At 43.5% G+C, this 27235-nt stretch overlaps 1 long non-coding RNA gene across 1 annotated transcript; it reads left to right on the top strand.

Annotated features, from left to right (window-relative positions):
• The first annotated feature begins 9388 nt into the window (after window positions 1–9388).
• LOC133055951 (uncharacterized) lies at window positions 9389–26641 on the top strand. The gene is made up of 3 exons (XR_009692714.1): window positions 9389–9493; window positions 13217–13311; window positions 26403–26641. It is a non-coding gene; the product is annotated as an uncharacterized LOC133055951 (long non-coding RNA).
• The last annotated feature ends 594 nt before the right edge of the window (window positions 26642–27235 follow it).

Here is a 27235-nt window from a genome sequence, read left to right as displayed (position 1 = left end):
GCCGAGGAAGAGCTGAGAGGAGCCCAGGATTGACTTCAGAGTTGGGCTTGAAACCCCCAGCTTAGGCCACCATTGCAGGCACCAAGTGTGCCCTTGGCTCTACCCAAAGTAAGTAACGAGTGGGCATCTGCGTATATGATTATTCGCTTCATGTCTGCCCCCTGATAGCTCCTGGGGGAACAGAGAGTGAGTGCTTTTTGCTCACCTCTTCTCCCCAGCACCCAGCATGGTGCCTGGGGCAGAGTAACAGCTCACTGAATACTTAGTGATTAAATGAATGAATGACTATGTTGAGAACCACCCAGGGAAGCTGCTTAAATACCAGAATCCAGCCCCTACTCCACCCCAATATTCTAATCAAGGAAACTTGGACGGGGTGTACACATTTGCCTTTTAAGCAAGGGCTGGGCAGTTCTGGTGCCCACGACCCACACACTGTCCTCTAAAAATTTCAGCCATAGGGAAGTAAACTTTTCTGATCATCAGATGGGGGAGTTGGTATTTTATGTGGCAGGTGATGGGGGACCATGAAGGTATTTGAGGAGGGGAAGGAATGCTATCCAGAGCTGCACTTTATAGAAATTCCCTGATAGCTGGGCCTGTCTCCTTGCCTGACACTGATGCCCACTCCCTTGCTTCCCCCTGCCTTTTTTTTTTTTTTTTTTGGTTTTTGACAACTAGACTCATTCTGAACAAGAGAGATTCATGACAAACATCATCAGGCAGCAGCACAGAGAGGCCTGTTCCCTCCCAGCCTTTTGCTCCCTCTCTGACAGCAGGCAGGCCATTAGGGGCTCCCTGGCCTTCCGAAATGCCTTGTTAGTGCATTTAAGCCCTTTGTGCAAGGCTCTCCTCTGCTGTAATTGGGCCTTCGCTCTGCTGCACTTCCCGGCCACAGAGCTTGTTAGCTGTCAGGCAAAGCTGTGAATTTGTGGAATGGCCAGCAAGATTCATCTTCCACAGGCAGATGCTCTCTACATGAGCACCCAGGGGACTCCAGCAACCCAGGAGGGTGCCCTATGGTGGAGGAGGAGAGAGGAGTTAGGGTTCAAGTTGGGAACAGGGTGCATGACAGAATGGGGGTCTCTGCCCTGGGGGTTTCTACAGCCCCCAGTTCAGTTCTGTGCTTGTTTGCTGAATATCTGTGTCTATGGCCCTTGCATTGGGTTTGCTGCCAACCCAGTTACCACAAGGGAACAATAACAGTGTCTTCTGATCCTAGACTGCCTTTGCTTGGATGTTTTGAGAAGGAGGCTCATTTGGGCTGTGTGTAAGCTTGAGGAGAGTAATCCTTCTGGAAGGGGGCTGGCAGCAGTGCTAACTTAGAACCCAGCTCAGTGGAGAAACTTCTATGGCCCTGGCTCCATGCAGAGGGGACACTGTGGAGCCCTGTGTCTATCCAGGGCTCCTAGATCTTAAATTTTTGGAGTAGATCTCATGTGTTTTCTCTCTTTCTTGACATTAACTAAATGCCTCTAGGCTCCACAAAGCTGCCTTGGACCAGGGACTTAGGGAAATATGTATGTGAGGGAATGAGAGGAATCTTTGTCAAAAGAGAGCAGAAAGGAATTTGCAAGAAGAAGGGAGGATTGGAAGACTCTGCATCCTCCAGTTTGCCAGTAGCCTTGCAAACGCGAGCTGGGGCAGATGGACAGGATCGTAGAAGCAGGGTGAAGAGTGAGAAGTGTCTTCACAGCACAACTTACACTGAATCCATTAGAAGTTGCAGTAAGTACCTTCAAAGTTGTGTCTTTGAGTCAAATCTCATACTTTTTCCCCTAATAATTCATTACATAATTTAATATTTGTATTTATGTATTTATTTTTGTCTGTGCTCTTTTGTTGTTGTTGTGCATGGGCTTTCTCGAGTTGAGGAGCATGGGCTTCCCATTGTGGTGGCTTCTCTTATGAACCAAGGATCAAACTCATGTCCCTTGCATTAGCAGGCAGTTTCTTAACCACTGGGCCACCAGGGAAGTCCTTATTACATGTTTTTTGAGTGACTTGTATCATCTTATCCAAGGTGCTGGGGATATAGCAGAGAACAGTAAAGACATCTACACTCAGGGAATTTGTATTCTGAAGATACAGAACAACAACAACAAAAAGAATAGATGTTTAAAATAATGGCAGATAATCAGTGCAATGGGAAAAGTGAAGCAAGAGCAAGAGGAATTATTGCTATTTTAGATGCAGTGGTCAGAGAAATCTCACTGGAAGGGATGATGTTTGAGTAGGGACCATGAAACAAGCCATGAGAATACCTGAGAACACATGTTGGGCAAAGGAACAACAAGGACAAAGGGCCTAAGTGGGCGCCTCCTTGGTGGTGTTTAAGGATGGCAGGAAGGCAAGATGGCTGGAATGGGGTGAGCAAGAAGGGGAGTGGGAAGAATTAAGTCAGTGAGATAACATCTCTTCCCTTCTCTTTGGTGTTCATCTCTTTAAATCCTGGATGTTAGCTTTTTTCCTTTTCTCCTGGAAACTCCTTGATTTCACACTAGCAGCTTCTGAAGATGGGCTCACTTTTGATCCTGCATGGGGCCTCATAGAGCTGGGCTGCAATGCCATCTTCCACCAGCAGTTGTCACTAGGGCACCTAATGCCTTCTGTTCTCTCCTTTCCCTCACTTCTAAGCCACAAACATTTCTCCAGTGCATACCTGGGGCAGGCACAGCAAGGCTCCTGGGCTGTGACGGCAAGTTAGATATAGTCTAGTAGAGTTGAAGTTCAAGGCTCCAGTGAAGTGACCCTTGTGATGACTGACTTCTGACTTTAGTGAAACAGAATAGGCTGATCTCTCTGCTCTCATCCTTCTGCTGAGAACAATGTGAGCTCTGTCTCTCTTCTTCCTCTTCCCTCAGCCTGAGCCTCAGAACACTTCCCAATCCAGTCAAGGCCTGTCTGCAACCTCAGTTACATGACAATTTGCTTTTTTGGTTGAGGTCACCCTTCAACAAGAAGAAGCTCACTTGTGATTTTTCTGAGAAGCAGTGGAAACGAACAGTCCTTCCTCTCTTTGTGTTGTATGCTTCAACCCCCTTCCCAGTCCAACTCGCTGGATTCTCACCACGATCCTGAAGATTTGGTATTATTATCCCCATTTTACAGAGGAATGTAAAGGTCAGAGAGGCAAAATCAGGTTCCCCAAAGTATGATACTGATTACAAAATGACTGCCTCTCCCCTCCAGACCTGCCCTGCTATACACTCCTTTGCAAAGCTGGAGCTGAGACGTTCTCACTTGGCCAATTAGTTTCCTATTGGGTTTCGCCTATAGGGGGCGCTAAGGGGTTCTGGCAGGCAGGAGAAAGAGGAGATACAGTCCTGGTTTTGCCTGAAATCTCTTCCTTTATGGTGTGGTCACCTTTTGGTTCAACTGCCTCAGATGCTAAACTTCCCCTGGGCTGGTTCTCCAGACCCTGGGATCCTCTCCGAAGAACTGGAGGTGGGTGGGGTGGGAGGTGGGGCACCTCCTCTTCCTCACAGCTGCCTGGAAAGTGCTGCAAATTCACTCATACTCTTAATTTGTGAAACCTCCTCAACTTGTCTGTGAAGAGCTCCTCAGAAACACCCTTCTCATTACAATGTTAAATTAAAATTTAGTAGACGAGGCACATAGCAGAATAAACTTTCAATTAAAATATACACACTGCAATGGTGAAGGGAGGCTGGAGAGAACTTGCAGGCATCTTTGCCGCGGATGTGCTCGAGATTTAATTTTACTATGACATCTCCTTGGAATTACACTGCTAATTGATCACATTGTGTCTGTCTGTTATTTAAACTTTCAATAAAACGGAGATTAATGGAAGGTGTAATCCTCCCGGGCAGAACAAATATTCCCATTGCTCATGTCAGGTACAGAAATGGAAATGCTTGGCTAACAGCTTTTTGCATTCAATCTGTGAACATGAAGTTAATCATGAAAAATGCAGTGATTCTTTAATTGCTTAAATGAAATTTTTTCTGCCTGCCCCATTTCTCACCCAAAATAGCCGCCCTTGTCGGAGACTGGAGCGAAGTGGTAGAGAGGCAGAGATGGGTTTCAGAGGCTGGGGCTCTGGGGAGGGGGCTGGCTGGGGTGGCCGGTGTTGGTACCTGGCACCTGAGAACAGCACCCATCACCCCTGAGGAGTGGTGTGGCTGTCAGATGGGATTGGAGCTGGGAAGGGGAAAAACCCATCTACTGCAGGGGGCCAAAAGCACCCCCTGTCCTGTGGTGACTTTGACAAGACTTTGTGGTGAGGTGTGGGGAAAGGGCATGCCTATATCTGAAACCCCTAAGAAAGGAGTAACAGATGCTAGGAGGCCACTAGGAAGAGACTTTGAGTCCTAGTTCAGGTGGGGGCGGGGTACTGTAGCAGCTGAGAGTAATCCAGCTTCACCAGTTACTAACCAGTGGTCTTGGATAGAGTACTTAAATTCTCCATGCTCTGTGTCCCCTCCTGTGGAGGAGAAGGAGGGTTAACATGCTGATTCTTTGGTGTTGCAGGTCATCTCAGAGAGCATTTCCAAATTGTCTAGACAGTGGTTCTCTCCGGGAATGGTTTTGTCCCCTAGGGAACATCCGACAATGTCTGCAGACATTTTTGATTGTCATGACTAAGGGGAGTGCTATTCTAGCCAGAGGGTAAAGACCAGTATGTGGTGCTCTGTCCCTTCAGTTGTGTCTGACCCTTTGCGATCCTATGGATTATAGCCTGCCAGGCTCCTCTGTCCATGGGATTCTCCAAGCAAGAATAGTGGAGCGGGTTGCCATGCCCTCCTCCAAGGGATTTTTCTGACCCAGGGATTGAACCTGCATCTCCTGGGTCTCCTGCATTGCAGGCAGATTCTTTACTGCTGAGCCATCATGGAAGCTTGGGTAGAGACCAAAGGTGATGCTAAACATCTACAATGCACACAACCCTTACTCCCCAAAGGAAGAATCACCCAGCCCAAAGTGTCAATAGTGCCAAGGTTGAGAAGCATTGATCTAGGCTAGATGCTAAGGGGAAGAAGGGTCAGGAATTGGTCTGTTGGCTCCTATATCCCTTTGGTTAAAAATTGCCCACCCCAAGGGTGTTAATTCCTGATGTTTCTGGGTTGTTTATCTGGGAAATCCTGTTGGGTCTGGTGGTGTCTCTTGTCTCAGCAGCAAGGAGGAAGTCCTAGGATGGGAGGTGAGGGGCCTGTGGAGCAGGCATAAGGTGGGGCTATTGCGATGCACCCCAGAGGGATTTGGGTGAGTCCCTCACCCACCCCATGGTGGAGGCAAGGACAACCTGAAACTACACGCCCTCAAGCCATGGCGACAGTTGTTCCAGCAAGAAATCAAGGCAAATTTGCACGTCTCCAGTGGCACATCCACTGAACCCTCTATAAGCTCATCTTTTTGAGACAGCACCTCCAGGACTCAGTTTTCTGGCTGGTTGAATAGATTGGCATTGTATCAAGTACCCAGTCCAGGGCAGTTAGCCACGGCTCTGTGTGGGGAAGAGTGGGTCAGGGTCATGGGGACGTGAGCTATAAAACAGGACAGCTTATTCAGCAGAAACCGTAGGTAGAGAAAGTTCCATTAGAAGTAGGCGTAAGTGGGACTGGCATTGATTAACAACTTTGACACACTCAGCTTCGGAAAATCCACCTCAGATTCTGGGCAGAAGGAGGTGCGTAGAGAGGGGTGGTCCCCATTTGTATATTGGCTGCTTTTCGTGATGTAAATATTTCCACCACAGCCGATTTCAAGTTATGAATGGATTAATAATCAGCTTGTGGATTTCCTGAAAATGGAACAATTAGCTCCCCGAGCCAGTGCGAACTGCTCTGGCATGCAACTGTGTAAGTAAATCAATTAATTAACAAAGGAAGAGATTAGCATGGCAGGAACGTCACTGGAAAACATTGTAGACCTTACTTATCCTCCTTCAGTAAAACCTTCCCTCCAATTCTAAGCAGTCCCATCATTCTGTGTTCCCTCCTTCAGAGAAGGGGCATGGTATGGTAGAAAGGAAGCAGCTGTGAATTTCTTCCTGGATGTTATGTTCTAAAATAACGCTATTAGACAGAACAGAAAGCTCTTTTGGACATTTAGACAGAAATGTTTAAGTCTAGGAGGTTGAGAGAAGTAGTTGCCATCTGGTTGCTGAAACTGAAAAAATTCCAAATGCTGGGAGAAGAAAAAAAAAAATGGTGAGGGGAAAGGCTGAGAGTACAGTTGCATGCGAGTCCAAGATAGAGCACTGCTGTCCCTCCTGGAAGAACCCTGGGGAGGCAGCGTGACCTGAGAGGTCTGTGGGATCTGGGAACAGGGAAGATCTGTGCCCCATTCACCTGGTGGACCCCATGGGAGCCCAGAAAAAGAGAGTCCAGCTATGACAGAATTCCTGCTCTGCCATGGGGTGAAAACAGCTGATGGTTCCTGGGTTCTCTGTGACTCACCCACCCTGGCAGGCCCGCTGATGTCTGAGAAGGGGAGGGGTTGGGGGGACACCTGCAGCCTGCTGGTTGCTGAGCAACCGGGGCTACTTCTCTAGCCAGGGGGGACAAACCCAGCTGAGGGTCTTGGTAAGTTCTTGGTGCCACCAAAGCTATTCCAGAAAGCCAATCCCAGGTCTTATTCTAACGCTTCTGGAAAACAGCCAAGTGCCCAGTGCCTGTTGAGGAACAAGTAGTCTAGCAATCCTTTTCTATTATGTTTCTGTTACACAGCAAGCAGAGCACTTGCTCCTGACTTCAAACAGCTTCATTACAATCAAGTTGTATCAACCTGTCTTATGGTTTTTATTTTTATTTTTGTATTGAAGTATGGTTGATGTACACTACTATATAAGTTATAGGTATAGAACATAGTGATTCACAATTTTTAAAGGTTATACTCCATTTATAGTTACTATAAAATATTGGCTATATTCCTTGTATTGTACAATATATCTTTGTAGCTTATTTTATACTTAGTTTCTATGTACTTCTGAATCTCCTATCCCAAGATCCCCCTCTGCCTGAGCCCCACCCCTCCCCACCCCATAACCACTAGCCTGTTCTCTATATCTGTGAGTCTGCTTTTTTTAGAGCTATATTCACTGGTTTCTTGTATTTTTGAGCTTCCACATATAAGTGATATCATACAATATTTGTCTTTCTATATCTGACTTATTTCGCTTAGCACAATGCCTTCCAAGTCCATCAATGTTGCTGCAGATGGAAAAATTTCATTCTTTTTTTATTTGCGTTTCTATGTTTAAGGCTGATTCATTTCATCTAGTTTGGAGGACACTGTTCGAGCAAGAGAAAAGTACCTGATTACAAAGTGGTGAATTCATGGCACTCATAGCCCTCAAAAGAGGATTTGCGCTCTCACTTCCTACCCATGCGATCTTAAGCGAATTTGCTTTGATGAGCTCATTTTCTCTCCTGTAAAGCTAATTGTGTCTACTTCAAAGGCTCTCTGAGAAGATCAAGAGCAGATATACGTGTAAAGTGTGCAGCACAGCCCTTGAACACATAGTAAGCACTCGGTGAATATTTGCTATTACTATTTTGCACTGAGGCTGCGGTCAGTGATCGTGTGGTAGCTGCAGAAGGCCAGGGCCAGGGCAAACGGGCTCCTGGAACTCCTCCAAGAGCCCGGTTTGTTGATGCCCTGTTAAACTAAGGCCCATTAATTCATTGTGACAGTAAGCCTTAAGAAGGGCCTAGAATTTGCAGCTCCTTGTCCTGAATTAATGTTGCACAGCACTGCGTGATTTTAAGAATAACAAGCACTAACCCAATGGTGGAGAAAAGCCTGGTTGCTGTGCTCACCTAGGGGCCAAGCTGGTGGCTCCGGGTGTCACCTGCTTGCTGGCTGGAAGCGACCATGTGTTTTCCCAGCAATGAGTCAGGCCCAAGGCCACGGCCCCCAGTGCACATTGCGGATGTGAGTAGGTACAGATGCCTTGCCGATGGTGAACAGGTGGAGACGAGGCCGGTGACTGATTGAGCTGGTCCTGGGCTATTGCAGGGAACATCTCAGCACTCTGTGAAGATGCAGACTAAGATGCGGGAGAGGAGGAGGGGTCACTAAGAGAGTCCTGAGAGAGGACAGGAGCTGCACTTGACTGGTAAGGGTCAGGGGTCCATCTGGGGTAGGAGTTGCGGGTGAGTCTGTGGAAGGCTGATATGCCTTCCAGTCTCATCAGTCCTAGTCTTTACCGCCTGATCTCGTGGCTCAGGGCAGCCATGCCAAGATGAACCCAAACCAAGGACATAGAGGAAATGAGAATCTTGTAAGAATGCCACGGCAAGACAAAGAGAGCGCCGGAGTATTAAGAGGCTTTATTGGGCAATCGCTCCCGGGCAGGGCTCCCAGGGGCGGGCAGGGCTCCCAGGGGCAAGCAGGGGGAAAGCGGGAGTCTGCAACCTGCAGGAAGGGGAGCGACACCTATATACCCTGGCGGATGCGGAAGTGGCGGGACCTTTCCATATACGGTTAGAATCGGGCTCTAAGGTGCTGATTGGACTTTTCGGTCTCATGTCAGTTTTTGATTGGCCGGAGTCTTGGCGCCTTCGCGTCCATCAGTCTGCCTGGCAACGGGCTGTTGATTGGTGGATGTCTGTCCCTGGGACTTATCCGGGACTTTCCAGCGGGGGCTTCTCTGTCAGCATTTTCCGGCTGGTGCTTTCCCGCCTGCAGTCAGCGTGACCTTTCAAATCTGACCTATTTGCTGATGTAAGGGGGTCATTTCACAATTGACAAGTGACCCCCAAAGCCCTCAAGTTCAAGAAAGCTGCTTATTGTGATTCCTGAAGAAGATAACCTCCAGGTATGGATGGTTATGGCTGAAAGACACTTCATAAATCCCTCCATTCAAATATCCAATATAAAAAATGTACAATTTGTTCTGTTTTTCTTTTATCAAAGTTATATCTAATTTAAAGAGCCTAATAGATCGGTGAAATTTGTTACTAGAAACAGTCCCTTTCCCTTTGTTCCATCACCAAAAGCAACACTTTTCAAACTTTTTGGGCTTCCCAGGTGGCTCAGACGGTCAAGAACCCTCCTGCCAATGCAAGAGATACAGGAGACCCAGGTTTGATCCTTGGGTCAGGAAGATCCCCTGGAGGAGGAAATGGCAACCCACTGCAGTATTATTCTTGCCTGGAGAATCCCAGGGACAGAGTAGCCTGATGGGCTACAGTTCACAGGGTCACAAAAAGTCAGACATGACTGAGCAGTGAACACTTTCACACTTTCAACTTCTCAGTCTATTATTTTGGTATTTATCTTTAAATACGGAGCTTGTAGCTCCTTCTTGAATTTTCAGTTTTAGGCACTGCCTACTGGTTTCCTCCTGTAGATGACAATGATGTTTCTCGGTTGCCTTCCCCCAGCGCCCCTGCCACCCATTTCCTCTTCTCCCAGGACACTGTAACAGTTTTGGTGAGATCACTCTGAAATGAACATGTTCACATCATGTTTGAACTGGGGTCTCCTGCATTGCCGGAGGATTCTTTACCAAGTGAGCTATCAGGTAAGCCCTGTTCACAACATGAACATTGTTAAGTCCCCTGACAGCAGGATCATGAAATATCTTAACCTTACTTATCCTTTCTTGCCCAACCTTTTTGGCTTCCGTGCAGTTCATAACTGGCTTGGGTTTTTTAATTCACTGATTGTCTATGGACCTATTAACAGCCCAACACCAAACTCTCTGCCTGTTGTCTAAATCTCTTCTCGAGGTGTTCAGAGATACCGGGAATCCTGTACTTGCCATTTCTTTGTCCAGTCCTGGTCTGAGCTCTGTGTCCCCTCGGCCTGCTGCTTGGTTGTCACCTGCAGACCTTGGTTGTCACCTGGGACCTCCTGTCTCAGCACTCTGCAGGTTCCCTCTGTTTCTCTCTCCCGCCGGAGCGCCTGTCTCCTCTATTCCACATTTTTCTTTCTCTGTTTACTCCTCTTGTTTGCTGAAACGCATCTCCCTGTCTTCTTGAGAAGGACGCCTGGCAGGCAGATTTTTTTGACATCTTGCATGTCGGAAAGTACTTTTATTTAATCTGTGCACATAATTGATAGCTTGGCTGGGTAAAGATTTACAAGCTAGAAATCATTTCCTTCAGAATATTAAAGGTATCACTTCCTTGTTCTCTAGTTTTATGAGGTTGCTATTAAGTTTTAAGCCATTCACTTATTGATCCTTTGTATGAAATCTGGAAGCTTGGGGTCGTTTTGTCCCCTGTGTTCTGATGTTCTGGGGGCATGTGCTTTCGCATGGGCTTATTTTATTCACATTGCTGGGCATCTGGTGGCCCCTTTCAACTTGAGTCTTGCAGTTCTGCAATTTTATCCTTCCACTAAAAATGCAAAACAAAACCAAAAAACCTTATGGGTTTATCCCTTAAAAGAAAATCATTTTATTGATATTTTAGTGGGGTTGGAAATAGAACATTACTAAATGTGTGTGTTTAACCCACCATCTTTCATGGGAAATTTCTTTTTTTTTTTTTTTTTTAACTTTTGTCATATATGTATTCATTGTGATAAAGAATAAAGTATAATATAAAGCTTGCAAAGTTAAAAACCTGATACATGTAAGAATAAAATGAACAAATGCAAATTATTTCATTCAACTCACAAATAATGAACAAACCACTAAGATGTTAAGATTGGCTTAGAGGATCAGTGATGAAAGAAATTTTAAAATAAATTTGCAAATAGGTATACATCTGTTTAACATCCTAAAGAGTAATAAAGTATAACATTCAGTATTCACTCTCCCATCAAACAAAAATCATGGGCATCTAATTGCATCTTGTCTGTTTGCACTGTTATGCATGGAAACAGTTTGCATGTCTCTGAAAGAAGAATTTTTGCAATGATACTAGTTTTTTTCAAGTTAACCTTTACCCAAACAAAGTTTTGATACAACCTAGGCTTGGAAAATCCCATGGATGGAGGAGCCTGGTGGGCTGTAGTCCATGGGGTCGCTAAGAGTCCGACACAACTAAGCAGCTTCACTTTCACTTTTCCTTTCATGCACTAGAGAAGGAAATGGCAACCCACTCCAGTGTTCTTGCCTGGAGAATCCCAGGGATGGGGAAGCCTGGTGGGCTGCCCTCTATGAGGTCGCACAGAGTCGGACACGACTGAGGCGATTTAGCAGCAGCAGCAGCAGTCATTGGGAAATGGTTCAAAGGTACACACCCTTATAAAATTATAATCCCAGGAGAATCTACAAAATCATGTCCAGCTCACCACTGAAGGGACATCCGTAATGTCCATGGAATTCTCCAGGCCAGATTATTGGAGTGGGTAGCCTTTCCCTTCTCCAGGAGATCTTCCTGACCCAGGAATCAAACCAAGGCCTCCTGCATGGCAGGTGGATTCTTTACCAGCTGAGCTACCAGGGAAGCCCTACTTATTTCCAAACTTTGGATTTTTCTTAACAATTCTTTGATATAATGGTGCCTTTCTGAATATAATTTTATTCATTTATAAATTAAAACATAATGGAAATTTCTTTTTTAAAATCATAAGTAATACATGTTTACTGGAGAAAAACTAGAAAGTATCATTGAGAAAAAAAGAAGAATACAATCAGAATAATAATGCCTTTACCTCAGGAAAACCACTGTGAATAGCGTAGATGGAGATCCTTCCATTTTTTCACGTATTTGAAATGTTAGGTAGAATAGGAAAAAGGAGTCCATAATGGCAGTGGCTAAAAGGCAAAGAAGGGAAAGACCTTTGATAATAGAACAAAGGAAGGTCTGAGGACTGGAGTGAGTCCTTTTTCTTATTCTAACTATCTAACAAATTATATATAAATATATTATACATCTATACAATCATTGGAAAGCAATAAACATGTTTTTTAACTTGTTTCCTCAGTTACCAGTATATTATGAACACCTTTCCAAGTTGCTAAATATATTTCTAAAATTGTTTTAATGGTTTATAATATTTCACAAAATATTTCATAATGCAGTATACTTTGGTCCAGTTCTGTATTATTAGACATTTTGGTTTTGTTTACAAATTTTTCAGGATGGTATTAATAAAAATTCTAATGAACAAGTCCATTCCCAAAGATTTCTGTAATCCTTGACTATTTCCTTAGGTTAAATTCTTAGACTTGCTCCACCAAAGCTGTATGCATTGTAATTCTTTTAATTCTCATTACCCAGGTGTCCCTGCAAATGTTGACATGCATTTCATCATCACTATAGTAGAGGCTGGTCTCTTTGCCTTTGCCAACACGAGTATAAGATATTAGGACACTCCCATCCAGGGGCCCAAATGGTGTTTTGATTTGTGTTTCTTGGATTCCTGCTGAGGCCCAGTATCTCTTCTTATTCATTGGTGGTGTATATTTCTTCTTTTCTGGATGGACCTGGCAGTGGGTTTAAGATTTACAGTTATACTCAGATGTGCAGAAACGTAACTTTCTTCACTGTTTTATAACTAAGTTTCACTCGTTCCTGGGTGTCCCCGATTTTACTCTGCAGAAACAAACCAACTTTTGATTCAAAGCAACTCACTGCTGAGTCACCTCTAGGTGAAGGCATCTTGCCTTCTGGTCTCCTCTCCCATCCCTTTGTGGGAAGGGTGCTTGGTCTCTTTACTACTCTCAAGCACCTTGGTCTCTGGGTGGCAGCCTCTGTACCTGCTGCTGGTGATCCCCAGCACACACTGGCAGCACCCCAGAATTCAGAGTATGCTGAAAGAGCATCCCAGCATTGTATGCATTTAAAGCCCTCCAGGTGACTCCTGAGTGTATCAGGACAGAGGATTGCTGTTCCAGGCTGTGACTGCCCTCCCCATCCCAGGGGCAATGGATTTGACCTCCCTGTCCTTGAAGGGACAAGGGCCCCAGGCCCCTGGGGGACAGAGCTGGGCTCTGCCACTGAGGACGTGAATGGCTGTCAACATCTGGGCTCACACCTGCATCTGAGGGGAGGGGCTGGAGGCAGAGGAGGCCCTCAGCTGGGTGCAGAGTCCTTGTCAGCTGGTTTGACAGGCCTGAGACTGGGGCTTTGCAGATGGATCCCCTCAGGGGCCGGGGGAGGATGAGTCTGCCCCAGGCACCAGGTGGAACAGGTTCTCATTAACTTGGCCTCAGCCAGTGCAAGAGGGAAAGGGTTTCCTTGTTGCTGGAGCCTGTCAAGGACCAATATGTTACAACATATGTTGTACAGCTTCCTGGGGTCTCTGATAAATCTCCTGAGACTCCTTTATTTGCCTTTTCTCCCCCAAGGTTATGAAGCCAACTGTTCCCCTCTGCTTACAGATGCGCCGAGGCAGGGAGTTCTTTTCCATCGGAAATTGGCCTCAGAGGAGGGAAGATGCTGGGTGAGGCTGGTGCTCTGCCTCCAGGAGGAGGTTGCAGGCAGGGGTGGGGGTGGGGAAGCGTGGGGGTTGGTGGGAGACCCCACCTTGGCCATGATTTTATATATATACGATCAGAACTCAGGAGAGAGGGTGATAGAAACTACTTTATTCTTTTTTTTTTTTTTTTTTAACAGCTGTGTACTTTTGCTTTCTATGCATAAGACATTTCAATTAGACACATACCCTGTCCTCAGGACACTGGGCAGGTAGCCGGGGAGTACTGTGCTGTGCTATGCTCAGTCGCTTCCCTTGTGTCTGACTCTGTGTGACCGCCAGGCTCCTCTGTCCGTGGGCTTCTCCAGGCAAGAATACTGGAGTGGGTTGCCATGCTTTTATTTCCACATTTACTGCATGTCAGGCATAGGTGATGGAGATAATAATAGTATTTTTAAAAAGCCCCAACTTACTGAGTTTCTGATATGGGCTGGCCCTTTGGAACAATCTGGATTCCTCACAGAAATTGAATATATCCTGCCTTGCTACTGGAAGGCTGGTCCTGGACCAGTAGCAATCACATTATCTGAGAAAAACAGAATATTAGCCTCAGCCCAGACCTGCTGAATCTGAATCTGCATTCCAACAAGATGCCCAGGGGGTTTCTGGACAGATTTTTATTCCTATTTTACAGGTGAGGAAACACAGGCTCAGTGGGAATTGAATGACTTGTAGAAGGTCCTAGGGTAACCAGAAGCTTAGTAGGGATATAGACATGCTTCTCAGGACTCAAGTGATGGTAAAGACTAGCCTGCAGCACAGTTGGGGAGCTGAGTTCTGGAGAAAGAGCATTCCCTAGATTTCAGAAGGAGGGTCAGCCAGAAGGGCTGCCTGGAAGAGGGGGCATTTGAATCAGACCTAGAAAGGTGAGCAGGACCTCTAACTCTATCTGAGATGGAGGAAATAGCATGAGCACAGACAGGGAGGAAGAAGAACGAGTGTCATTCACCAGAACCTTCCTTGAGTGGCTGCTGGTACATTAATTAAACAAGAATCCATCAGTCTGGAGAGGTCCTAACACCTTGACAATCTACATACATAAACAAATCCAAACTGAAGCCTGTATGTGCCTCATGGTTAGGAAATCAAAACTAAGGACAACCCATCACAGCCAAGGAGACTTTCCCAAATCAGGCCACCATTTAAACTGTAGCCAAATCATCGTTGATTTGCTTCCGTATTTTTTCAAGAGTTGTGTCTTGAGTTCCTGTTGGTGGAACATTCCCAACCACTTGCTGTTTGAAACTGCCAAGTCTGAATTGATTTTTGCTCAGACAAACTCTTAAAAATTTAAATATGTCTCAATTTATCTTTTGACACTGCAGTCTTCTACAGCATCAGAAGCCTTCTACAGATGCAGCAAAACACTGGAGTCAGGGTGGTGGTGATTCAGGAAAACTTTGATTTCCTCTTCATCTGCTGGCGAGGTGGCCACATAACTCCAGCTTGGGCTGTAGGATGCTCATATAGACCTGCTTGAGATGTTCCTGGCCCTTGGCCCCTGCTTATCTGGAGCTGATGACCTCTACTCTCCCCTCATTTCCTGCTGTAGCAACCCCCTCTCCTGCTCATGCTCAGAAAAGGGCTCACAAGAGCCCCTGGCCTTTGAACACAGAACCCCACTTCTGGGCAATAACCAGTGGTCCGATTGGATTCCATGCTGTAATCTTGTCTCCTGTCCTTGTTCTCACCTCCAGGCCTCTCTGTTCAGCCCAGAACTTGCCCTTGACTTTCTCCTGACTGTCACATCCTCCTGGTCCTGACTCAAGGTTGCCATCTTGGAAAGCATTTCCTGACCTTTCCAAGTTGTGTTGGGAGCTCCTGCTCTGTGATTCCACAGCTCCTATCCTGCCTGCTCTGCTCACACTGCAAGTATCCACTCTGACCCAGGAGAGACAACTAAGGTAGTGAGACAACTAAAGTGTTTATTAGGAGGAAAAAGAGGACAGTATGTGTGGTTAGATACATGGGTAGGCTCAGAGGAATAGTCATGCCCTTGTGGTAGTTTAAATCACTTATAAGGGGGCATTTATTGCTGGTTTTCTTTGTCTGTTCATTCTGATTTGCCTGGTTCAGAGTCCACATTTGGTATATCTCAGGATCTTCCCCTGTGCGAACATGCATCTCTTAACCAAGATGGATTCTACCAAAGAGGCCTATGGGTAGTTAGCATCACTTAACATCAGTGCCCTTTTGACCTCCAAGGAGATCTTCTGCACGTGTGTAGTTGGGGAGACCTCCTGACTTTGAGATTGGGAACCATGTGGTCTCTTATCTTCTATCTGGGAAGGGCTTAGCCTCTTTCCTTGTTTGTCCTGCTATTTTCATCGTGGAGAGAACGAACTCTAGCTGTTTGTCTCAGGGGTCCATCTATCTCCTGCCTAACCAGCACCTAGGGGAGCAGTTGACATAGGAAGTGCTGGGTGAGTAATTGTTAGACCAGGAAGGGTAGGTTTCTTTGCCTCTAGTGTCCGGATGTGGAGAGCTGATGAGAGTGTCAACATGGCAGCTCCGTCCTGGTGACTGTTGCTCTCCGGATCCCCTCCTCGCAACTCCTCACCTCCTACCCACCTCTCAGCCTCTTCATTGTCTCTTTTTTGGCTTCAATGCTTGTGAGATCATCCAGGATAATTAAGAGAAAGAAGTTTTATGCTGTTTATGGGGCTTCGATCAAAGATTTTAATTAACCTACCTTGCTTTAAGCCTTTAAAAGTTCATTCCCCAGGGTTGACCATTTGATAATGGAATTAGTGCTTCTAGGCAGAGTTGGGGGGTGGGTGGAGGCTCCAACAAGGAGGGCCTAGTGTTTGTTTCATTAACTCTTCCCAAGATGGATAGATTTCAGCTTAGCATAAAGGACTGATCTCAATATGAGCTGTTCATGGATGAATGAGGTGCATCCAGCGTGTGAGATCTTTAGTTGAAGCATGTGGGATCTAGTTACCCAATCAGAGATCAAACCTGGACCCCTGTATTAGGAGCACAGAATCTTAGCCACTGGAGCCCCAGGGAAGTCCTGAGCAGTATTTCTGTAGGGAGCTATTTCAGGGAGAGTTGTGTGGTGGATGTAAAATGCCAGGTCCGACGAGGAGACCCTTTCCAGGCTCACACGTGAGGAGAGTGAGGATGGCCTAGGAGGGGGGCCTTGGAGAGGAATGCTACAGAGAACAGGGTTCCTGAGGTGGGAGAGGCTGGCAGCCATGGGAGATGCATGAGAAGAGGTGCCCAGGGGTCTTGTTTCACATTCAGAAATTGGGTGCAAGGCCTAAAGTTTTCCTATGCCTCCCTGAAACTCAGATGAAGAAAAAGCTCAGGTTCTGTGCTACAAAGATAGGATACATTTAGAATTTGATTCAGCAATAAAGGAGAACATGAGCTGGAGTTATTTGGAATGGTTCTTGTTATAATGCACACTTTAATAAGGTGTGGGTTCTGAGTTTCCTCCTAGAGCCTCCTTAGCTGAGGGGACTTCAGAGGTCCTTCATTTCTAATCAGGGTCCCCCATACCCTGGCTCTGATCTCAGCTGATCCCTGACCAGGAGCATAGCTGAGTCTTTTCTCTTATCACAGAATGAGCCATAGTCTTGGCTATATACTCATCCCTCATCTTTGCCACAAATTGACCTCAGTTCGTGACTTCAACCTCAATCCTGACAGCGGTCACTGATTCACTGATTAAGCCCTGACTTACCAGATTAACCCGTGCTTGGGACCCTTCTCAAGGCACAGTCCCAGACAGAACTGCAGCTCGGCTGCTCTCACACGAAGGGGGATGAGCAGGAGAAAATGATGGAGTTGTGCAGGCGTCCTCCTCCCCCACCACTGGCGGCTCAGATGAGAGCCCCCAGGCCCCATAGGGGGCTCCTGGGTAGGGGCACGTGGAGGGCTTGGGCACTTAGGGGCTGCTGTGTGGGGCTTTTCAGGACCTGCCCTGGTTTCACAGGCAAGGCTGATTAACATGTACCATGCTTCCCCCACTTCCCCAAGCGCCTTCTCCAGATCATTGCTTCACTGATTAATTCCTCAGAACAAAGCACCCGGCACTTACGTGCAGATTGAATGGAAGATCCCAGAGGCCCTTCCCAGTGCCGGCTCCCCAGGCCTTTCCACAGCGCTTGTTCTGTGAATGTGTCTGAGGGTACAGATGGCCGATAACTGGACCAGAAAGAAGATAATGTTCTGCCCCTGGGATGCTGGACTTGCTGGTTCTTGGGAGATTCTTTCACCCTAGAGCCGGCTTAAGAGAGTGACATTTGACATTCTGACTAACTGATTTTGTTGTTCAGTCGCTCAGTCGTGTCTGACTCTGCAATCCCACGGACTGCAGCATGCCAGGCTTCCTGGTTCTTCACTATCTCTGGGAGTTTGCTCAAACCCATGTACTTTGAGTCGATGATGCCATCCAACCATCTAATCTTCTGTTGCCCCCTTCTCCTCTTGCCCTCAATCTTTCCCAGCATCAGGGTCTTTTCTAATGAGTCGGCTCTTCGAATCCGGTGGCCCAAGTATTGAAGCTTCAGCTTCAGCATCAGTCCTTCCAGCGAATATTCCCAGGACTAACTGATGTACTGGGTTAAAAATCTGTCAGCAAGTAAAAGTAGTCCTCTTTACAAACACAAGATAAATGTAGAAGTTATCTCATCACCAGCATGACTATCATTACCATCACCAGGACCATTATCATCATCATTATCATTATATCATCATCATGGCTCTCTATGGGAGATGCTTTACCTGTATCATTTAATCTTTAAACACCAAGAGTAACTTTGTATACATGAGTATCACTGCAAGAGAGGCTATGTCACTCCACTAAGTTCAAAATCAGGCAGGCAAGTTCCTCAGTGAATTTGTAGGTTTCCCATGATCAGCCTCAGAAACACGTGAAATCCATATCATTTCCCTGGTTTCCTTGACTGCAAGGAAATTCCAGAATTTCTTTAAATTGCTGAAGCTTTTCGCAGCTGGAAGCTTATCAGTATACCTTTCCTCTACCCACCTGGCTTTGTTTTTTGTCCACGTCTCCCAGTCCCCAAATCTTGTTTTTATGGCATTTGAGTCTGTATGACAAATAAGTGCGTGTATAAACAAACTGATATGTCATATCTTGTTCTAAAGTTGATGTGTACATCATGTTTGGATTTCTCTTCCTGTATGGTAGAGTAAGTGCCTAATAGACTGAACATCCTTCAGATAATAAACTATAGATAAAATATAAAAATGCTGAAGGCTCTGAGAACAAAAGCAGGCAGATTTTGTAGGGTATTTGAAACTTGGAAGAAGGGACCAGCATGAGGTGAATTTCCCATTTTCATGACTTTTAACCTAAGGTAAACTGTAGCCATGATACAGCATAAGGCAGAGAAAATTCTGATTGTAAATCATTTTTGGAGCCTGATGAATGGGAGGATAGAGCCAGAGGAATAACTGCTGGAAAGTGAGGGAGGAATTCTGGAAAGGGTAAAAACAGAGAGGGGAGCCCCAATTACGTAAATAAATTCTGCCCCAGTCTCTGGCTGCTCAGAGTGGCTTATAGCTATGGCCGAGGGAACTGAAATGAAATTTGATCTTCTATCCACTGCACATCAGGCACACGAGTCTAACCAAGTTAGACGCCTATTAAACAGACATGAATAATTTGCAGAGTAATATGAAGAATCCAGAGTTGTCAGAACATAACCTGAAAAATTCAGATGCAATGCAAGATTATTTGACACATGAAAAGCCAGGATAATGGGACAAATTCTCAAAGGAAAAGACAGTCAATAGAGGCCAAACTTGAGGTGCCCTAGATATTGGAATTACCAAGTAAAGGCATTAAAGCAACTATTATAATCATAGCAAATGTGCTTATAGTAAATAAAAAGGGAAATCTTAGCAGATATATAGACACTATAAAAAAGAACCAAGTGCAAATTCTAGAAACAAGAAATAAATATCTAAAATAAAAAATTCACTGGGTGAACTTCACAGTGAAGTGGAAGTGATGGAAGAATGAGTGATCTTGAAGACAGACAAATAGAAATGACTCAATCTGAAGAAGGGAGAGAAAAAATATTGGGAAAAAAAGAACAGAGATTCAGGGATGGACGGGGGTAATATTAAAATCTCTAACATACAAATAATTGGCATCCTAGAAGCAGAGAAGAGAGAAAATGGGACAAAAGCTGTTTAAAGAAATCATAGCCCAAACTTCCCAAATTTGGTGTAAAAATATACAGATCCATGAATTTCAGCAAGTCCAAGTCGGAATAAATAAGAAGCAGATGATGCCTAGGCATATCAGAGTTTAACTGCTGAAAACAATGAGTCAATCAAATGGGGTTTTACTATAAAGGAGTGTTTTTTCTAAATTCAATATTAATGAGCATGTATTATGTATTAGGCACTGTTTGGGTACTGTGTGTATAACCTAGGGCTGATCTTCTTTGGGAGAGGAAAGGGAGGTACTGGAATTGAGTTTTGTTCAGTAAAACCAGATTTACATGAAGAAGATAAGCAGAGCAAACCCAGAGTCCAGTATCCAGAGCATAGAGGCAATTCAAGAACACCGGACTATGTTGAACCGAGCATTTCAGAAAAAGAGCACTACAAGTAAGTCAGAAAGAGAAAAATAAATATCATGTATTAATGCATATCTTTGGAATCTAGAAAAATAGTACAGACGAACCTATTTGCAAAGCCGAAACAGAGACACAGACATAGAGACACAGATGTAGAAAATAACCATATGGACACAAAAGAGGGAAAAGGGATGTGGAATGCATTGGGGGATTGGGAGTGACATACATACAGTGTGTGTATGTGCTCAATCATGTTTCACCCTTTGCGACCCCATGGACTGTAGCCCGCCAGGCTCCTCTGTCCATGGGATTCTCCAGGCAAGAATACTGGAGTGGGTTGCCATGCTTTCCTCCAGGGGATCTTCCCGACTCAGGGACTGGACCCACGTCTCTTGTGTCTCCTGTACTGGGAGGCAGGTTCTTTACCACTAGCATTACCTGGGAAGCCCCAAATATACACTATTATGTATAAAATAGATAACTAATTAGAACCTTCCTTCTCTCGCTGGGTCCCCAGGGGCGCTCACTTCTCCAGCTCCTGGCTGGTGTCTGGTGCAGCCAGGGCCGAGGAGCCCTTAGGCTGAGAAGCAGAGAGCCTTGCAGAGGGGCTGAAGGTGACCTGGAGGTGGGGGTAAGAGCCCACTGCCCAGCCTCCTATACCTAGGACTTTGGATGTTCTTCTAAAGTGCAAAGGGAGACACAGAAGCTTTTAAGCAGAGTGAAATGACCTGAGTTAATTAAGGAGAGGTGCAAACTCCCGCAGAAGGTGAGGGAGGGTGGAGTCCAGGGCACAGTGGTCCCTGAAAAGAACAGAGACATTCTTCACTGAGACAGGAGTGAGGATCTGAGTGTGGGGACCCAGCGGGCAGGTTTGGAGAGAGGGAGAGGAGGGAGTTTCTGTTGATGGTTTCCTTTTGGTCCTCCTTGAGGAGTGAGATGCCCCCCAGTTGAAATGGGGACAGGAGGAGGTTAAAAGGGAGAAAATGTAGAGGGCATTTTTTGCAGGATTCACTTCCCACCTCTCTGCTCTTGTTTGAATTTTGTCGGCAGTGTGAATCTAAATTGTAACTAATCAGTTCATTTAAAGTGATTTTCTCTGGCAGCATTTAGCGGCCCTGCTGCTGGCAGAGAGAAGTGTAATAATTGGGTTCAATCAGGCTGGGGTTTTGCCAGGAGTGCACAGCCCCAGGTGGGAGGAAAGGGTGCTGGGCACCCCTCTGCAAGGAAGACCTGTGATTGCAGGCCCATGGGGTCAGGGTGGTGGCTGATGCCCAGACACACATGTCTGTGTGCTCAGGGCACTGGGGAGGGATGTGCATCTCAGGGTGAGTTTGGCTTTGGAGGTGGTTCTTCCGGGAATTCATGCCCCATAACTGAAAATTTGTTTATTTCCACACCATGTCCTTTCCGCTTCACTCCTTTCATCCACTAGAAGAGTAGTGAAAAACACACACGTGAACTAGCCCAGTGTACCTTGCTGAATTGCAAAAGCTTGTTTTGACATCAAAATGTTTTCTGAACTTCCAGATGAGAGAGTTGTTTAATAGCTGTTGATTAAGAAGGGAACGGCTACCCACCCCAGTATCCTTGCCTGGAGAATTCCAAGGACAGAGGAGCCTGACAGGCTACAGGGGTCACAAAGAGGTCACAAAGACGTGATTGAGCAACTAACACTTTGACTTTACACTTTCAAGAAGCTATCTAATAAGGGGCTATACTTTGGGGACATTTATTTATCTAATTATATATTTCATAGGTATGTTAATATGCTCTTACCTTTATAAGGTTTAAACAGTACAGAGCAAACCATGGTAAATTAAAATTTCCAGACATAAGTCAAGGTTTATTGTGTGTGAATGAAAACTGTAGTGTGTATAGTAAAGGGAATAAACCAGTGCAAATATCCTGGGAGAGATTTACCTTTCTGAGCCAGGCACAGACTTCTTCCTTGCCTCAAGCTGGCTACCTGGGCATCACTTGCTGTTTGACTTCATCTGATCCTGAGAAATCATGTTACTCTTAGTAGTAGGTTAGATTGGTGGCATGGATAATTTGTAACCATCATCAGATATAACTTATTAATCACAAATATCAAGTCATATTGCTGAGAAGTAAAGGATAGTGAATTGATCTGGGGCTATTAATTGGATATTCCAAACAGCAGGGCTTCATCTCTGAAAGGAGCCCATTCACCTTGGGGTGTCAGCAGTCAGAGACCCACGGCCCCACCATCCCTTCAACCTCTCAGAAAAGGTCTCCAACTTGCCCTCAAAGGTGCTAAACACACAGTCTGCTTCAATCTCAGTTTTGGGCAAAACATTTCTCCCATACATGAAAGTCATCTGTTCTTGGCTTATTACTCATCCTCCTTCCCTAAAGATAACCACTGTCCGTACCTTAATGTCTATTCTAATTTCCCTGTTTTTCTTTATGTAGGTGTGTGTGTGTGTGTGTGTGTGTGTATGTAAACACAAGTGCTATCATACTGTACAAATTATTTTCAACTTGATTTTACCTGATGACATGTCTTGGACATCTTTCTGTATCAGTACATGAAAGTCTACTACATGATTTTAATGTTTGCAGAGAATTCTGTTGTTCTAGAATTTATTTAGCCACTCTCCTATTGATGTACATTTATGAATTCCCCAACCCCCTGTGGTTTTGCTATTACCAACCAGGATACAAGTATTGTTGTATATATTAATTTTTTGCACACAGGCCAGTATTTCTCTAGGCTGGGTTTCTGGAAGTAAAATTGCTGGGGTAAAGGGAATGCATATTTAAGCATTGGTCATGATGCCTGATGACTTCCAAATGACCTTACAGTTCACAGTGCTTCCAGTGAGTATCTGAAAGCACTTGTTTCTCCATATTCTGGCTAACATTTGTTACTATCAATCTTTTTAATTTTTGGCAATATAATGAGTGCAAAATCATCTCTCATTATTGTTTTAATTTCCATTTCCCTGGATTCTAGTGGAAGCCGTGTTATTTTCTCATATGGTTATTGACATTTGTATTTTTCTTCAGTGAATTTCCTATTCATATACCTTGTCCAATTTTTATTGTGTTGTGTGTCTTTTTTAAAAATTGACTTGTATGAGATCTTGATGTATTACAGCTATAAATTCTTTGTGTGTTAAATGTGTTGCATATAATGTCTCATTTGCTGCTTGTAATTTAACTTTGTATGTAAAGTATCATTTTTCAAGAAAGTATTTTAAATTTTATGAGATTAAATATGCTAATCTTTTATTATGTGACTTCAGGGTTATATGTCTTATTTTAGGAAAGTCTTTCCAGCACCAGAATTATAGGAATTGCTTCACATTTTTATCCCAACCTTTTTATAGCTTTTTTTTTATGTTCAGCTTTTTAATCTGACTGGAATTTATATTTATGGTGTGAATTGTGTATCCAACATTTTTTTCAAACCAACATCCAGTTTTCTTTAAACTATTTATTGAATAGTTTTTTCTGTTCCAGGGATTCAAAATGCTGTCCTTATTGCAAATAATATTTGATCACTAATTATAGATGTATGTACTAATTTATTATAGTAGAACATTTCAAATAGCTCCTACTTCTTATATTATTATTTTCATTATAGATAAAATTGACATATAGACACAAGATATATATATGTGTGTGTGTGTGTATTTATGTAAGGAGATCAAACCAGTATATACATAAATATATACATATGTATGTACATATACACACACATATATATCAAACCAGTCAATCCTAAAGGAAATCAACACTGAATATTTATTGGAATGACTGATACTGAAGCTGAAGCTCCAATCCAGGCCAATACTGGCCACCTGACGAAAAGAACCAACTCATTGGAGAAGACCCTGATGCTGGAAAAGACTGATGGCAGAAGGAGACCTGGGCAGCAGATGAGATGGTAAGATAGCATCACCGACTCAATGGGCATGAATTTGAGCAAACTCCAGGAGATAGTGGAGGACTGCATGGCGTGCTGCATGCAGTCCATGGGAGTCATAAAGAATCAGATATGACTTAGTGACTGAATAATAACAAATATACATATATAAGATATATATGTATATATATAGTTATAATAAAGCTTCATTACAAAAACAGGTTGTGAGTGGGTTTGGTGATTATGCCAACTTCTGCTCTAGCCTATTACATTTTTAAAAATTGTTTATTTCTATGTATTTTAAAGCTATTGATTTAAAAATTTTGATTCTTTTTTTTGGTTGTTTTTGCTTTTTAAATTTATTTTAATTGGAGGCTAATTACTTTACAATATTGTGGTGGTTTTTGCCACACATTCACATGAATCAGCCATGGGTGTACCTGTGTTCCCCATCCTGAACCTCCCTCCCACCTCCCTCCCCATCCCATCCCTCAGGGTCACCCCACTGCACCAGCCCTGAGCACCCTGTCTCATGCATTGAACCTGGACTGGCAATCTATTTCACATATGATAATATACATGTTTCAATGCTATTCTCTCAAAACATCCCACCCTTGCCTTCTCCCACAGAGTCCGAAAGTCTGTTCTTTACATCTGTGTCTCTTTTGCTGTCTCACATTTAGGGTCATCGTTACCATCTTTCTAAATTCCATATATATGCGTTAATATACTGTATTGGTGTTTTTCTTTCTGACTTACTTCACTCTGTATAATAGGCTCCAGTTTCATCCACCTCATTAGAACTGATTCAAATGCATTCTTTTTAACAGCTGAGTAATATTCCATTGTGTATATGTACCACAGGTTCTTATCCATTCGTCTGCCAATGGACATCAAGGTTGCTTCCATGTCCTGGCTATTGTAAACAGTGCTGTGATGAACATTGGGGTACACATGTCTCTTTCAATTCTGGTTTCCTCGGTGTGTATGCCCAGCAGTGGGATTGCTGGGTTGTATGGCAGTTCTATTTCCAGTTTTTTAAGGAATCTCTGCACTGTTCTCCATAGTGGCTGTACTAGTTTGCATTCCCACCAACAGTGTTAAAAAAAATTTTTTTTGATCTTATAATTAGCAAACTTAAACTCTCACATTAGTTCTAGTGCCTTTTTATTTGTTTTTCTTTAGATTTTCCAGAGAGACAGTTATATGATCTGGAAACACTGACAAATTCCCTTCTTCTTTCCCAGTGATTAAATTTTACATTTAATTTTCTTGTCTTGTTACATTCACTAGAACTTCTAGCACAATGCTGTATAATTATGATGATAGCAATCATTTTTGTATTTTTAATCTCTTTTTTTGAGGAAATATTTCAGATGTTTCCATCATTAGTTGTGATGTTAATTGTAGGTTACCAGCAGATGGGCTTTGTAAGATCAAGAAAGTTTTCTTCTATTCCGAGTATACTGAGGGCTATAAGAGTGTTGAATGAATTAAAGGGGTAAAAATGGCCAAAGGTTCAAATTCCCAGTTGTAAATAAGTACTGGGATTATAATGTACAGTGGGGTGACTCTAGTTAACAATACTATATTGTATATTTGAAAATTGCTGAGAGAGTAGATCTTAAAAGTTCTCACCACAATAAAAATTTCTGCAGCTATATGTGGTGATAGACAGCTAGATTTATGGTGGAGATCATTTTGTAATATATACATGTAACCAATCATTATATTGTATGCTTTAAACATGTCATATATGTTAATTGTATCTCAAAAAAAAAAGAACGCTGAATTTGATCAAATACTTTTCTAGCCTTAATCAAGATAATCTTGTTTCTAGTCATTCACTTTATTAATGTGGTGATTTACAATTACAGATTTCATAATATTGAATTGTTCTTACATGTCTGGTAAAAATTCTTGATGATAATGTATTATTCTTTTAATAGAGTGATGCATTTGATATGCTAATGAATGTTTAAAAATTTTCACATTTAAGAACTTAGATTGGCTTGTAGAATATTTTCTGTGTTACACTCACTTGGCTTTGTTTGGTATCATGGTTATGCTAAATTTTATGGAGTCGACAAGGATGATTTCTGTATACTTAGGAATATTTTGTACAGTTAAATATTTTCTGTTTAGAATTTGTTGCCTAAATCCTGATGGAGTGGAACCTATTTGTGAGGTAATTGTTGACTATTATTTCAATTTCTTCCACAATTAGTTCATTCAGAATTTTCATCTCTACTTGAATATGGTTAGGTAATTTTCCAGGAAAGTATTTGTTTTATCTAGATTTTAAAATTTGTTGAGTAGCGTGATTAATGTTCTCTTATAATTTTAAGAGTCTTCTCCATATCTGTAATTAGGTGTAATTTCTCATTTTGAGTGTTATTTATATTGCTTCTTTTCTTATTTCTTTATTGCCACTGGAAATTTATGTATTTCTTTGGTATTTTAAAAGACAGCTTTGATTTTACTGATTAGGTGATATTTTTTTTTCTGTTTTGGTTTTTCTTTCATCTGTAATGGCTATTTATTTACTATGTGTGTATACTTAGTCACTCAGTCATGCCCAACTCTTTGCAACCCTTTAGATTGCAGCCCACCAGGCTCCTCTGTCCATGGGATTCTCCAGGCAAGAATACTGGAGTGGATTGCCATTTCCTCCTCCAGGGGATCTTCCTGACCCAGGGACTGAACCTGAGTCTCCTGTGTTTCCTACACTGCAGGCAGATTCTTTACCTGCTGATATGTCCAGAAAGAAAATATTAGATTATTATTTTTGAGATTGATTCTCAAAATTTTAATTGTTAAGCTATGTGATTGATATTAAAGAGATTCTTTTATTCCTCTTTGAAAACCTGAGTTTGTTGAGTTTGATTTCTTTCTTTCATAGTGTTGGTTTTCTATAAATACTTAGTGAACTTTTGATGTGTCCCATATCTAAAAATACATGCTGCTGTGTTTTCCATGGCCTGCCTGTAGTGCTTTGAGGGAGGAGTGGCAAGTACTCATTGAGGAGGGTTTGAATGGTAGTGTGTTTTTTCGGGTGTATAGATACCTATCCTTCCTGAGGGTCAGTATTGTCTAGGGGCCTCACTGAATATGTGACACAGAGCTTCACCCTACTGCCTTCATTTCTTTATTAAAAATTTATTTATTTTTGGATGCGCTGGGCTGTGCGTGGGCTTTTTCTAGCTGCGTCAAGTGGGGGCTACTCTCTAGTTGCAGTGCTCAGGCTTCTCATTGCAGTGCTTCTCTTGTTGTGGAACATGGGCTTCAGTAATTGCAGAGTGTGGGCTCTAGAGCCCAAGCTCAGTAGTTGTGGCACAAAAGTTTAGTTGCCCTGAGGCATGTGGAATCTTCCCAGAGCAGGGATCAAACCCATGTCCCCTGCATTGGTAGGCAGATTCTTTTTTTTTTTAAA

Source organism: Dama dama, chromosome 5, assembly GCF_033118175.1.
Source record: "Dama dama isolate Ldn47 chromosome 5, ASM3311817v1, whole genome shotgun sequence".
Classification (NCBI taxonomy): Eukaryota; Metazoa; Chordata; class Mammalia; order Artiodactyla; family Cervidae; genus Dama; species Dama dama.
Note: the sequence above shows the minus strand (reverse complement) of the source record. Positions and strands in the feature narration are given on the sequence as shown.